General features: G+C 38.1%; 1 long non-coding RNA gene and 1 pseudogene across 2 annotated transcripts in view; both read left to right on the plus strand.

Moving 5' to 3' along the window:
• The window catches only part of LOC138168569 (uncharacterized), a 102120-nt gene that overhangs the window by 66814 nt on the left and 19559 nt on the right, over positions 1 to 15747 (plus strand). The window lies entirely within an intron of this gene.
• On the plus strand, positions 7583 to 8187 carry LOC138168568 (troponin I, fast skeletal muscle pseudogene; annotated as a pseudogene).

Below are 15747 nucleotides of genomic sequence, written 5' to 3' on the forward strand. Positions count from 1 at the left end.
AGCTCCATCAAAGGGCATGCACTATTTAGCAACTTTTTGTGCACGATCCCAAATTGTCTTCCAGAATAGTTGTACCAATTCATAGCTCCTGCTTTCTCACTTCCCCTGCAATTTGTGTGTATGCTCTAAGTGAGACCATAGGTCTCTAGTTATACATCAGGAAATAATTTCCTTGTATATATATTTTTTTGTTTTTCAAGGCTAATTGCTTTAAAAAAAAATAATGCTATATCATGGATAGCTGATTGAACTGGAGTCAGAGGAGACTGAGTATGAATTTTGCCTCTGATATTTATGTGATCATGGGCATTTATGTGTCTGATCCTGAGGCAACTCTTAGGACTATAATTTATAGGCAGGTTGGATTCTGTATCAGAAGGACTGAGTTCCCACACTATTTGCATTGGTAGTACTTTTTAGAACAACTTTGGAGACAACAGGAACAGAGAAATAATGATTGAATGAATGAAGTTGAATGAACAAGTGGGAGAAAAACCATGTAATTAATCAGTTACTATAAGTCAGGTCCTTAATGTATCAATGTATTGCACTCTATACTCTTCCATAGATCTAAGTGGTATATTTTTAGCTTTTAGTACGGGCATGCTCATGGCTATTTAGTACCTAGTCTATTGCTTTTGAAGATATAAAAGCTTTTTTTTTAACTTCTTTCCTACCTCATTCCCTATACTGAACATTATCTAATAACATTATATTACTACCAGCACCAAATGCTGCCAACCTGGTAGGCATACATTCTGTTTGGAGCAACAAGATACCTTGAGATTGAGATGGGGGTGGGGGGGTTGTTTAAGGTAGTTCAAAGCAATTCCACCACTTGACCATCACCTTCATTATGAAGTTCTAGATTTTGTCATCTTTGGTGTATAGCATAATGCATTTTCCTTTTACTCTGAATTCTTTCTGTGCTGGATTTCTTAGGGTTTTAAATTTCTTTCCCATGTGATCCTGTGCATTCTTTGCTTGTGTTTAAGTCTATTTCCTTGGAATTCATGCTAATTTTAGATATCCGATCTTTAGAATTCTAAGTTGGATCATACTTATGTCCTTTTAAACGAAGCCTCATAATTTTCAACCTTCAACCAATGTACTTCCTTAAGTATTAAGTTGAAAAGGCGTTATGACTCAATCTGTGTTTGTAATTGCTATGGTACAATAGCTACTAAATATATATATATGTAATATGATATAATGTAATATAAGATATGATATAATTAATATAGCACAACATAACACATAATATATAATATGCTTATTATAGATTATATTATGTGTTATGTTATATGTCATATCATATTTAATCTAGGTGTTATTTCATCAACCTTTACTTAAAAGACAGTTTCATTTATTCCTTCATAAATCATTTATGATGTAGCTATTTTAAGTAAGACATTCCACTGAGTATTCTGGTAAATATAAAGATTAATAAGACATAGTCCTTGATCTCGAAGAGGTAGTAGGAGAGACACAACATGCACACAAATAAAATAAAAAGCTTAAAGTGATGTTTCATAGTATAGATACAAACAATAAGTCACATTCTTATAGTACTTTTAAAAGTTTCCCCCACACATACACACACACTGATCATATGAAGTAGTTAATTTAAATTTTGTTATTCCCATTTTAAAGGTTAGGAAATGGTCTTGCTTATTGTCCGAGAACTAGTAAGCTCTATTGTTGTTTGTCCTTCATTCTTGAAGAGGATCGTGATATTGGGAAGGTGATGTCATGACTTAAAAAGTAAATTGGATATAAATGAGGCAGGGCTGTGCTCACAAGCCTTTATTTCTAGGAATTGAACTCAGGCCTTCTGGCTCAAAATTTAATCTTCTGTACTTCATACCACACTTCCTCTGGACACTTTTCTTCAAAAAAGCTACTGCAGCTTAAAGATGGGTCAAATTATTTCAGTATGGGTGTACTGAAGATGAATAAATCCTTCATGGAGATGGTAATTATTGAAAAGAGTATTGAAGGATGATGGTAACTTTGATTGGCAGAGATGGAGGTGGGCAGAGGCATTCTAGAGAAAGAGAACCTAAGAATAAAAATACATTTTTATTCTTCTTAAATTTTATCACTTTAGATTTAGCCTATATAGATATGGTAGATAAAGTCTATTAGATCCTGATGAGGTCATCTAGTATGTTAACTATCCCTTCTAGCATATCATCTATAATTAAATAACTGACCTACTTCCTATATATTACATTCCCTCTCTCACCTGTCTACCTTTGCATTGGTTGTTTCCCTTGCCTGGAGTGTTCTCTGCCCTCACTTTTGCCTCCTGGAATACCTAGCTCTCAAGTTCTACCTTCTATGTGGGTCTTTTCTGATTTCCCCAGTTTTAAGTGTTCTTCTCTAAACAAAATTTCTTTGTATTTTGTTCATATATATTTTATACTTTTATACTTATGTATGAGTTGTTTCCTGACAATAGAATCTAAGCTCCTCATTGGCAAGGACTGTTTAATTTTTTATCTTTGTGTTTCTAGAGCCTAGTTCAGTACTTGGAACTTAACAGGTATGTAATAAGTGCTTGTTTAGGGAACTCTGGCAATAAAGATACAGAGGAAGGCAAATGTAGAGCATTTGGAAAATAACAAGTACTTTTCACTAGAAAACAGAGGATACATGAAAGTTAATAGTGGGAAATAAGGCTGAAGGTGGGTTTGAAACATATCCAGTAGGGCCTTAATGCTATGTCAAGAAATTCAGACTTAACCTGGTAAAACATGATAATACGGTACCAGCGAAAGTGTCTACTTTAATTCAATGAGGACCTATTAAAATGTTACTATATTAGTAGGTCTGTATCCCAAAGAGATCAAAGAAAAAGGAAAAGGACATAAATGTACAAAAACATTTATAGGAGTTCTTTTTGTGGTGACAAAGAATCGGAAATTGAGGGGATGTCTATCAATTGGGGGGAATGGCTGAACGAGTTATAATATATGACTATGATGATGCCCACCCCAAGGGGGTGGGACCGAACACAAGGGTGTGGCAAATGAAAGTACTACACAGGAGCCAGGCTGGAAATGTCAGGGTAGTCTCTTTATTTGTCCTGGGGCAAGGGTTTTTATAACAGAGCCTGTTGCATACAGTTCTCTTGTGGAAGAGATGATTAACCAGCTTGTACTTAATTATTGGCAGCTGTGCAATCTTGGGGGGAGGGGGGTCCACTTCTCAGTAATCACGCCCTCAGAAAGATGGTGAGCCAACACCCTGAGCCATAATTAGCCCACATGGGGAGCAGGATCCAGGGGAATCCTGGTCCAGACTCCACCCATGACTGGACTGGCTCATATGGCCCTCAACACTATGATGTAATACTATTGTGCTATAAGAAATGATGAGAACAAGGTAGTTGTGAAAATCAAATGAGATAATCCATGCAAAGCTTAGTAAGGCTTAAAGCACTATATAAATGTAAGTTATTATTATTTCAGTGACATTTATTCTGTCCACTTTATAAAATCAAACAAACTAACAAAATCCTTCTAGTAGTGGTACATAATATTTTAAGAGGGAAGAAGTTACACATAGTTCTCGCTTTACATAAATAAATTTTGAAAGAAATCAGCATTCCCTAAAAACATCTATTTCAACTATGCTGTAGAGTACTGTGCTCACTTTCTCTCTCTCTCTCCACCCCTGCCCTTCTTTTCAGTCCTCCATGGTCTGCCCACCACCACCAAAAAAATAAATAAATAAAATGAAAAACCTTTAAGTGAAAGCAAAAGAACAGATGCATCCAGAAACCATCATTTCTGCCTCCACCAGATTAAGGTCTTTACTTGAGACCTCCAACATCGAGATAAATCTTTTGACCTGCTCTGTCCACTCATGTATGTACATTTGTGTGTGTGTGTGTGTGTGTGTGTGTGTGTGTGTGTGTGTGTGTGTGTGTGTGTGTGTGTGTGTGTGTGTGACTCCATGTGTCTGTCTTCTGTTCCTCCACATTCAGATATTCCTGTCTGTCTCTGGCTCCCACTTGTCATCTATCCTTTCCTATCTATGTCCTGCTCCAATACATCTGCTCCTCTCTCCTCAAGAATGTCCCCTTTCTGGTCTGACCAGGCCCCTAAGTGACTTGCTCTGATCCAGTATGTTCCTCATCCTGTTCAGATTTCTCTATCCCTGGCCTCCATCTATCTTTGAACTGTGTACCGGGTCCCCTTCTGTCTCCCTCCCTTCCTTCCTCATGTCCTCCCTGGACAAATTCACATTTGTAAAAAAACACTTTATACAGAGGTATAAATTATGCTGTAATTCTCAGATTAGTACAGATTCCATTTAAGATCTCATTTGAGATAACACATTCCTCCTTTGAAATAACCCTTCCAAAAACATACCCAAGTTTGTTTGTTTTTCCCCCTGTATCATTTCAGGTATTGTATCACATAAAATAATACTGTATTTGTTCTATTTAAAATGAAAGGTGCATAATACCAAATTCACCTTAGAAAGCAGAATGAATTTATTTCTTCAGCATGAATTTATTTGCCTCAGAAAATCTTATCTCCTCTCCCTCCAAACTCAGGGCAATCTGTTCATAAAGTCAATTACAAATTGTCCTCTTAGAATGGAAAAAAAAAAATCTCTGGGTTCAAAGCCTTTGCTCTTCTATTTACTAGTATTTGAACTCCTTGAGATTGTCAACATACAATAACTCCCTCCAATTCCTTTCCCCCTTCTCTCTCATATCTTTGTAGTCTGCTTTCTAATGTTCTCATTCAACTAAAATTATTGGACATATCAAGCTAAATATCTCATAGACATCTTAAAACCAATGTATCCACAAGTGAACTTCTTATCTTTCCCCCAAACCCTCCCCTCTTTTGAGGTGTTGCCCTTACTTGCTCACTGTCTCATGCCTAATATCCAATCAACTGTTAAGTCTTGTTGTTTCTAACCTTCTTCCTATATAGCATCTATCTTCCTTCATAGCATCTATCGGTACATGCACCCTTTTCTTTTCTCTCCTCTGACACTGCTACCACTGTCTCCCCCATTTAACTGTGAGCTACTTGAAAGCAGGAACTGGAATTTATTGTCATTTTCTTGTTGTACCTTTCATTGTATGGCACTTACTGTAATACCTGTAATACAGTCCACAATAAATCCTATTTGAATAATTTTGTTAATTTCAATTGACATTTAAATGTTATTTCATATCATCAAGTTCAACTTTCTTATTTTACAGAAGAGGCAACTGAAAGCCAGAGGGGTTAAATAAGATGTCCAAGATCACACACTTAGTAAATGATGTGGTAGTTGGAACTAAAGGAGAGAATGAGAGACCAAGGGAGAGGGTATAGAAAATAAAGAGAAGTGAGCCAAGTACCCCTACCTTAAGGAAGAGGAAGTGAAACCATGGTAATTAGAAGAGGGGCTATGAAGATGAAGGAGGCAAACCACTAAGTCTTATTGACTCTGTAGCTGAAGGAAAAGAAAATATCCTTCAGGAAGGGGTGGCCAGTAGTGTAAAAAAACTGCACAGAGGTTAAGAAATATGAGGACTGAAGAAGCACGGTGAAGGTAGTGGTAATGTGACCATTAGGAGACTTTAAAGACATCAATTTTAATACAGTACAAATGCACAAAGCCAGATTATTAAAAATTGAGGAAATATCATTAGGAATGTAAACTTCTTAAGGGCAGAGAGTGTTTCATTTGTCTTCTCATCTAAGTACTTGGCATAGTTCCTGGCAACTTTGCTCTTTGAAAATTATAAAAAGAAATTAATAAAGTATGCATAGTTTGTCTGTTTTAAAGAAGAGTTACATTTTGAATAAATAAGGTATGGAAAATATATCATTATACATCTATATGACATTGAACAGAGGGACTCTTACAGCACGTATCTCATTAGTTAAGTAGTTAGGAGAGGGGAATTATTTCATTTAAAGGGCTCATACTATAACCTTGAATTTATAAAATGATAGCAAACTTCACAGATTATGATTCTAAATGACACCATGTAGCAAGTGAAAGAAACCGGGCTACAATTCTCTGACTTTCTTAAGAGCTATCATGGTGGGAAGGAAAAGCATAAATGTATTTACTTTAAATTTCTATGGCAGGGACTTCCTCCCAGGTACTTTGGAATAGTGTTAGTTATCATGTGCCTATTTGATATCTGAACATGAATCCAGGTGCACTAAAGAAAAAAAAAATTGTTTTGGACCAACGGTTCTAGTTATTCATTCATGAGTAAAACTTTGAAAAACAGAGTAATTCTTACATGTATCTTCTCTTTGAATGTTTTGTCAAAGTATGAAGCTGAAGAATTTGAAAAGTAGTTTTCTGTCCAATAGTTATAAGATGAACTTTATTTCAAAATTCTTCTCCTCTTTCCCTGTCTAGAAATTTTCTTTTGCTGCTCTTTTTCCAAAATCTTTCTTTGTTTTGTGAATATTACAGTTCCTTTTCTCTTATAATCCATTAGTCTGTTCTTCATATTATCATCTGATTTATAGGATGCTTGTATATGTATATATGTGTTATATATACATATATATGTACATATATATTGTTTATTTTCTTCACATTCTTAATATTGTTACAGCTTCCAAAGAATAAGGCTTGAAGTCCCTCCATATGATCTCCATCTTATTCCTTTATATATTTTGAACTATTTTGCTTTTATTGTGTTTTTCTTTACCTTACTCCAAAAAAATATACATTAGTTATGAAAGCAAGGTTAGTCATCACTATCTCAATCTTTTCTTGGTGTTGACTGCCATTAAGAACTTAATTATCTCTTTTCCTGTATCAGAATTCCAGACATAAAAGTACAACTTTCTATTGAAGATAGTAACCTCCTAGCTTGTAAACTTAGTTCCCTTCTAAAACCAGCCAAAAGTCTCTCTGTCCCACTTCAGATGCTCAACTTCTGTTCACAATGAAATATTCTTCAGTAGGAACCCTTTGACCCCTTAGGATAAGACCATTCCTACTTAATTCCACCCCCCTTCTATTCCCTCCCATCATGACAGCATGTTTTTGGCCCACCTAATTTCTCCCTTACCATCTTTCTTTTCTCCATGTGAATAGGCAGAATCCATGTCTGGCATTTCTTGTAGGGTGGAGGTTGAGTGTATAAGGTAAGATCACTAGAGCCAAGAGGAATCCTTGTCATCCTGGGTTGCTGGTGGTGGTGGTTTACCCCTTTAATCTCTCCTACCTGGGAGTCTAAGTCTGGCAGATTGTTTGAGCTCAAGAGTTCTGAATTACAGTAGGCCAAGGAGATATCTGGACTACAACCAGCACCAATGTTTTAAATACCCAGAATCAGAGTGCCATTAGGCTACCTAATAAGAGGCAAACCAACCCAGGTTAGAAATGTAACAAGTTAAAATCCTCTGCAGCAGGATCAGGTCTGTGAATGACTACTGCACTTCCAAACTGGGATAGACAGGATATATAGGGAGACCCAGTCTTAAGGGAAGAAAGGAAAGAACGAAAGAAGGAAAGAAGGAGGGGCTGGTATAGGAGAAGGTTCTCATGATTCCACATTCCTGCCTGCTCAGATGTAAAGGCTCTCTCGATCCAGAGATGTTCTGACACCAAGACCTCAAGATGGGAAATGAAGAGAGAAGGAACAGGGTGATTACTGCCAGCAGACAGCACCTGAAGAATGCAATGCTCCAGATAGCGGCCACCGAGCTAGAGAAAGAAGAAAGCCACTGTGAATCAGAGAAAGCCAACTACCTGTCTGAGCACTGCCCACCCTTGTACCTGCCAGGGTCTATGTCTGAAGAGCAGGACCTTTGCAGGCAACTCCATGTCAAGGTCGATGCAGCTGAAGAGGAAAAGTATGATATGGAAATGAAGGTTCAGAAGAGCACAAAGGAGCTGGAAGATATGAACCAGAAACTCTTTGACCATCGGGGCAAGTTCAAGAAGCCCCCTGTGAGGAGGATGCGGATGTCCGCTGATGCCATGCTGAAGGCACTACTGGGGTCCAAGCGCAAAGTGTGTATAGATCCAAGAGCCAATCTGAAGCAAGTGAAGGAGGACACCGAGAAGGAAAGGGACCTTCGTGATGTAGGTGAATAGAAGAAGAACATTGAAGAAAAGTCTGCAATGCAGGGCAGAAAGAAGTTGTTTGAGACTGAGTCCTAGGCCTGCCCTCCCACCTGCAGCTACCCATTTTCCCCCCTGCTCGCCCACCCACCTGCCAGCCCAGCCACCCATCCATGCTCTCCCACACCTCCCCACTCCCACCCCAACCCTATTTAGTCCAGACCCATTTCTCCTGCCCCTTTGCCAAGGCCAGTCCCTCACTCAGCCCCTCAGAACCCGGGTGCTCGCCCTGCCTGGTGGCCCCAAGGACCCCTGCACAAGCTCAACTCTGCTTGGCTGTACTTTTCCAAAAGGCCCAAGGGAGTGAGAGGGGATGGAAAGAGAGGTCAGCCCTGCCCCCAGGGGTGGTAGGGTGAGGCTCCACTCTCTCCTGAAACTTTAGCCATGTAAATAAAGGATTTGAAGTAAAACAAAAACAAAAAAAGAAGAAGGAAGGAAGGGAGAAAGATAAAGAAAGAAAAAAGAAAAGAGAGAAAAGAAATCAACTTACCTCTGAAGGTAGAGGACAGTTCTGCCCCAAACTGAGTTTCTAGTTCCATTTCCATTTGGGCCAATTCAGTTACACATATCAGAAAAATTTTTGCCCATCTATTCCTCTCTCTTTCTATCCCTAGTTAAAGTCAACATCAACATAATTTGCTTCATACAGGGCAGAAGTTCTGGTGGTTTCATTGCATTGAGTAAGAGTCTTTACTTATAAATTTGCTGGGGCAAATGATTAGAGCCCATTGGGGAAGGAATACAGAATACACTTTCAAGTATGAAAGAATTAATTCATAAGATTTTTGCTTTTTCAGGGTGGAGATGGGGTTAGGGGTTGGGATGCAATCTGTCATCCTCTCGTGGATTTAGCTAGAATTACTCTATGTTTGGTACCTAATGTCTTTCTTCTAGGGTTGGAGGGTTGAAGAGTTTGCAAAAAGTGACTAATTTGACATTTTACTGGTCATATAATCAATATTATATATTTTTTTGGAAGGTGAGGGACAAGGCAGTTGGGGTTAAGTGACTTGCCCAATGTCACATGGCTAGTTTTTGTGTGTGTTAAATGTCCGGGGCCGGATTCGAACTCAGATCCTCCTGACTCCAGGGCTGGTGCTCTATTCACTGTGCCACCTTGCCACCCCAATATTATATTTTTAAAATAAATTTTATTGGTATCTTGTATTCTTAGATTGACAATTTCTCCCATTATTGCTTTCAGATACCTCCTCCCTTCCTGATGCAAATCATCCTATGTAACAAAGAATATTTTTTCAAGGAAAAAGAAGTTTTAAGAAGGAGGAAAGAAAAAAAATCTAGGAAAAAAATCTGAAAATATAGGCAATATTCCACATTCATACACCTCCAACCTCTGCAAAGGAGTGGGAAGATAGAAGACAGTGATAGAAGTGTAGGATTTGACAGTAATAACCATAGCTTACATTTACATATCACTTTATAGTTTGCAAAGTACTTTTATGTACACTTTTCCTTTTTGTTCCTTGTAACAACTTGGTGATTTAGATGACATTTTAATTCCCATTCTACAGATGAGGAAATTGAGGCTCAAAGAGCTTAAGTGATTTTCCTGAGGTCAAAAGGCTCATAAATGTTTAAGCCTAAATCTACTGACTTCCCAATCCAATGTTCTTTGTATTAGGTTTTAGTACTCTGAGACAGCAGATGTTGTAAGAGTTTCGTATTTTGGAAAACATGTTTTAAGTTAATGTAGGGTTATCTAGTCACTGTAGTTGGTATTTTTATGAGCCATTACCAGTATTGTCATTTACTATCTCTTGTAACAGATACTCATATATGCTTACATTTTGTTTGGAATGGACTTCTTTATGCTTTTAAAAAATATTCCATTTTTAAACCTGAAAATACATACTTTGAAGAAAATGACAACATAGGGCTCAGGATCTCTTCTTCTCCCAGCAATGATAGTTTACAGTACAGTGACAGAATAAGAAAATGAGTTTATTAAGTTTACTTAGAAACTATTCTGAGATATCTGTGTGAGCTCCTTGAGCTATGTCAACATTTTCTTGAAAGATACCTGAGATTATTTGATGTTTACTTTTTTAAGTACAGTATTTGTAAGTTAAAGTGCACAAGAACATTTTATTACATTTTAAATGTAATTCCTGATCCCCAGATGCTGTCTATATAAATCTGAACAAACCTAAGAAATCATTATCTATATTAGATCAGCAAATCCTCTCAGTCCCATGGCTGGTCACTGTGTTAAGAATAAGCGGCAAAAGTGAAATTCCTTGGTAATAAAAGTTCTGTCTCTTGACAAGTGTGAAGTAAAGCTATTTCTTGCCACATTGCCTACATATTTCAAAGTAAGGGACTTTATATTATGTGATTTTGTCTTCCCCTAAGCCCCATTTCAAAAGTGCATTTCTTATAAAGACCTGGTAACTAATACACATTTCCATCAGTTGCCTTGATGGATAGCTGTTTTCCTTTTTTTTTCCTCCACAACAGTTAATCTTCTTGTGATATTCAGATTCGACAATGTTAAAAGGTCAAATAATTTTGTGCCATATTGGGGGGAAGGGACAGTATTTTTTGTTGGTTCTAATCCGTTTTAAAAAATTGAAACCTTTGGGAATTAATTCATCAAACTTTATCTGTGCCATCATTTTATTAAATTCAGCAAGGATATATTACGTGCTTACTATGTGTAAGGCACTGCTTTGGGCACAGGGAGGGGATTACAAATTTAGAACAACCTACTCCTTGCCTTCAAGGAGATCACTGTTTGGTAGGGGGAAGAGACCATTACACTAAAAATGATGATGCAAGTAAGAATGTGATTAATTGCATGGGAGAGATCAGAGTGACAGGCAAAATTCAAGTAGAGAGGATTTCTTCTAGTTGGTAGAGGCTACATGGAATTAGGTAAGGATAGTTTTGTGGAGGAATTGATACGTGAAGTTAAAACTAAATGAAGAAAAGAATTTCAATGAGTAGAAATTTTGGGATGAGATGAATGAAAAGCCGAATAGACAATATCTGGGTAATTAATCATCAATTTATTAATTAGGCTAACAAATAATCAATAATTTGATGGTCAGTGCTCTTTCTCCTAACCAAAGACAAACCCATGGAGATAATAAAATGCCTAAATGCCTTTGGAAAAGTGGGTGCCCCTGACAGGAAGGAAATCAACCCTCATTGGTAAACAATCAATGAGGGGGTGGACTAGGAGGTGGGCTGAAAGCTTCATCTTGAAACTCAGCTGCCTCCAGCAATCTGGATAAAAGAATCCATCCCACCCAGACCAATTAAGGTGAACCCTGTAGGGGTTTCAAGGGTGTGGGCCTAATGCTTTTTAGGGCTGGAATTCACCTAGATTAGGTTCTTTTTATACTTTAATCAAAACTAAACTCTCCCAGTTGGGTGAGGTCATGTCTAAAATTGAGGAGAATATTTTGGGATGGTTAGGTCAATCTCATCATTAACCCTACCCTTCAGGAACTGGATAGCTTGTAAGGGTTTGTCCCTAAATAAGGAAATGAAGGGAAAAAAAAAAAAAAACCTCAGTCCTAGTTTAATAATTGATCATTAATAATAGGAACATAATCATTTCTCTCAGGGAGAAACCATTCCAAGCACTGGAAATGGACAAAGATAGAAGATGATAAGGCAGATTTGGGGACTAGTTGTCTAATCTGAAGAGGGGTAGAGTAAAAGAAGTTTGCACCCAGGCAAGTTGGAGCTAGATTTTAGTGGCCTTAAATGCCAGGATAAATAGTTTCTCTCTTATACCATTGGCAGAAGAAAGCCTTTGGAAGTTTTTGAGTAAGAAAGTGACAAAGACATTACATCTTACTTTGTAACTATATGAAGATTAGAGGTGTTGGAAGAAAGAAGAGCAATTAGGAGGTTATCACTACTATGTGTAAGAGGTGATGAAGGCCTGAGCTAGTGTGATGGCAGTGAGAACCTGAGACCTGAGGGAGTGGCAACGAGAAGGGCAAAAAGAAGGGTAAGGGTGCAAGCTACAGTACCAAGATATAAGTGTCAGGATTCAGTAAGGGGTTAGACAGGTGGGGATGGAATGGGGGAGATGGAAGAAGACTGCATTACTTTAATCTTAGGTAGCTGAGGTAATGCATAAATAAAGACATAAGGAAGTGGGGACATGTTTTGGAAAGTAAGATACTATGTTAAGCTTTGGATATGTTAAATTTGAAGTATTGAAAGAACATTATTGTGTAGCTGCCCCAAAGGAAGTTAGAAATGTGGTAATGGAGTTCAGGTTAGTGCATTGAATTGAAAATAAAAATTGTCTGCAAAAACAATGTAATTGACAATAAAGAGGCGATAAGATTGCCAAGAGTGACAGAATGTAGAGAGTAAGGAGACCAAGGTCTAGCAGAAAGCTTGAAGGTAACCACACTTGACGGATAAAAATAATTCAATTAAATTCAGCAAACACTTATGAAATATTTACTGAATGCCAGGGTCTTTGTTGGGTGCTGGCATTACAGAGGTGAAAACCATTCTAGTACTTGTCCTCAAAGAGTTTACAATATAATATGAGAACTTTAAGACATATGCACAAATAATTGTGATTTCAGGTAGAATTTAAGGAAAAAAGATCCTAATACTTTAGGAATTTTTGAAAAGAGTGAGATCATTTTTCTGGTATGAGTTATTAGGAAGACAAACCAAGGATGAAAAGTGATCAGAGATAAGTGATCAAAAGGATAGATGAAGAGTCAGGAGAGAGCAGTGTCATGGGAACTAAGAGAAAATATCAGGAAGGAGGGGGTAGTCAAGTAGGAAGAGGACTGATAAAAGGCTAACAAAGTAGTAATCCCATGTCATTAGTGACTCTGTAAATAGTGGTTTCAAAAACCAGATTGCAGTGTTGTTGGGATTTTTTGTTTTGTTTGGGGTTTTTTGCGGGGTGGGGGAGAGGTAGGGAGGAAGGGACTTGAGAGGATTAAGGAGTGAGAGCTTTATTTGAAGTAGAGGTAAAGATTTCAGATCAGTCTTTTTGGAAATTTAGAATTGAAGGGGAAAAGAGTTAGAAGGATTGAGTGAGAGGTTGGCACTATCGACCATTGTTTTTGTTATTAACTTGTTTTAGGAGAGGGGGATGTTCAAGCATCTTTTGTAGGAAGAGGGGAAAAGTCCATAGAAATGGAAAGATTAGAAACTGGAAAGAGTCATATTCAATGAAGTAACATCACAGAGGGCATGAAAAGAGATGGGACAATCATCACAAGTGGAAGAGTTCATCCTGGGTAGGGAAAAAGACAACAGCATGGGTTCTGGCCTCACTTTTGCCTGGGTTCCAACATGAGCCATTTTGTGCCTTCTTATCTGGGTAACACCATGAGCTGTCATAGTATCAAATGTGTTCTATAGTTTCAACTGTCTCAATGGGTTCCATATCATAAGTGTTTCTTCCACTGTCTCCTGAGGTGTCTGCTACAACCACATCACAATGGGAGGTAACATCCTGCAGTGCCCTGGACTTGTGCCTGTAGAGTACCTGGAAGAGACTTCTCCTATTTATTTTTATAGTTACCATCCTCAGAGAGAAGAGGGATCTATCAAATACCTGATTCATTTTCTCAGGCTCCTCTTTCACCAGGTTCCACTGGGCTTTCCAAATACTGCTACATATTGAGAACAGGGTACTATTGATCTTTGACTGGAAGGATGATGTGACAATGTCTGGATTGCCAAGGGACACACCCAAGCCCTGGAGTAGCCAATGAAAGCTCTGATTCATGGGGCTCAAAATGAATTCCTGAGACTGGTGACAATGAATGGGACCAGCAGTGGGTGACCAAATCACAAAGGATCAGCGCCCTGAGGGGCCTGGCCACTTCCATAGGATTTTTTTTTCCTTTATTGATAAAGCCTTGACCCATCATGAGTAAGCACAAGGATAAACTGGAAGCCATTTTGAGTGTTTCCCAGGGGTCTCACCAGGCCCAGGCCCTCCTGCTTATAGGTCTGAGAGACCTCATCAACCTGAAGCACAGGTAATGGGTGTTTGCTACTAAGTATTCAGGATACCCTGAATAGCTAAAGACTGCTCTGGACATGGTTTCTGACTTGACTCACTGAGTGACATCTCAATCAAGGCTAGGCCAGGAGTAGGCAAAGGAAATATTATTTCTGGTTTTCTACAATGTGCAATTCAAGCTCAAGGACCTAATATAGGCCTGTTTCACAAGCTCAACTGCTCTCCTAACCCAGTACCACAAGCAATCTCTTGGGAACACAAACCAACCTCAAGCTGTGGCCTTCTAGGGTGAAATTCAGGGCCCCCCCTACAGAAATCTCACTTCTATGTGGAGGTCACCAGTTAATTGGGCAGGGAACTGTCTTCCATAAATCTTTGTACTTTAAGGTACCTTTGGTCCATGACTGGGTTGAGGGATGGCGGTAGAGATGGGTATGTACAGTCAGATAGGTCAAGTCCTGAAGGTCTGCCCCTCAGCCCCTAGTCAGGGGTCTGGATTCAAGGCCCAACTCTACCATTAAGGTACTGTGTGACCTTAACCTAGTGGTTTCTTATGATTCCAAAACTTTTCCTTTAGTCAAAGGATCGGATTATCTTTTAAAAAATCACTGGTTGCTGAAATTTGTTTGGTTCAGTTGCCTTTACCTACAAATTCTATAATATCACAAATAGTAAAACAGTGGGAAAAGTCCCTTACATGTAAGGCTCTTCCCTTTTTAGCAAAATGTGATACTTGATTCATGCTCTTATTTCTAACATAGAATGTTAATGAAATGGCTATAATGGAGAAGCATAATGTGGTGGATGCACAGCTTGCCTTGGAGTCAGAAGGGCCTGGTTCAAGTGTTGTCTCTGGTACACACTACCTGTGTGACCCTGGACAAATAACTTAACCTCTCAGTTTCTCATTCACATTAAACGGCTGCATTCATCTCCACTTGACCTTTCTAGCTTCCTTCAAATGTCAGCTAAAATCCCACCTTCCAAAAGAAACCTTTCCCAAATCCACCTTAATGATAGCATTTTCATTTGCTTATCATCTCCAGTCCTGTGTTTGGCTTATGTGTACATAGTTGTTTGCCTGTTGTTTAGATTGTGAGTTTCTTGAAAACTGCTACTTTATTTTAGTTTTTTTTGTATTCCCAGTGATTAGCAGTGTTTGGCACCTAGTAAGCATTTAATAAATACTGGTTGACAGATTGACCTTGAAGAAGCCACTAGACTTCAGTTTGGAGTCTGCCTCAAAGAGCTATCTCAAAGGAGATCATGTGTATAAAATGTTTTATAAAACCAAAAATGTTATATGAATATCAACTAATACTAGAGAGGCAACACAGTGATATATATGGGACCATCTACCATGGAAATGTCATTGACCCTTCCGTACCTTAAATGGCACTCTAACATTATAAATTTCAGATAAGTTGAATATTTGCATCATTGGGAACTATTCCATGCATTGATGAAATTCTAGGTCTCCACCAAATTATATATGTATGTATATGCATTCACACATATACACATGTATACTTACATATGTATCTGTAGACACATATACAAATATAGGTACACATTTACATATGTATAAATATACAACCACATACACACATAAATATATACATATATGTATACACTGAGACATA

The sequence above is a fragment of the Petaurus breviceps genome, unplaced genomic scaffold (genome assembly GCF_028583685.1).
Source record: "Petaurus breviceps papuanus isolate PSGF00001 unplaced genomic scaffold, PetGlider_PUasm1.0 37, whole genome shotgun sequence".
In the NCBI taxonomy this organism is placed as follows: domain Eukaryota; kingdom Metazoa; phylum Chordata; class Mammalia; order Diprotodontia; family Petauridae; genus Petaurus; species Petaurus breviceps.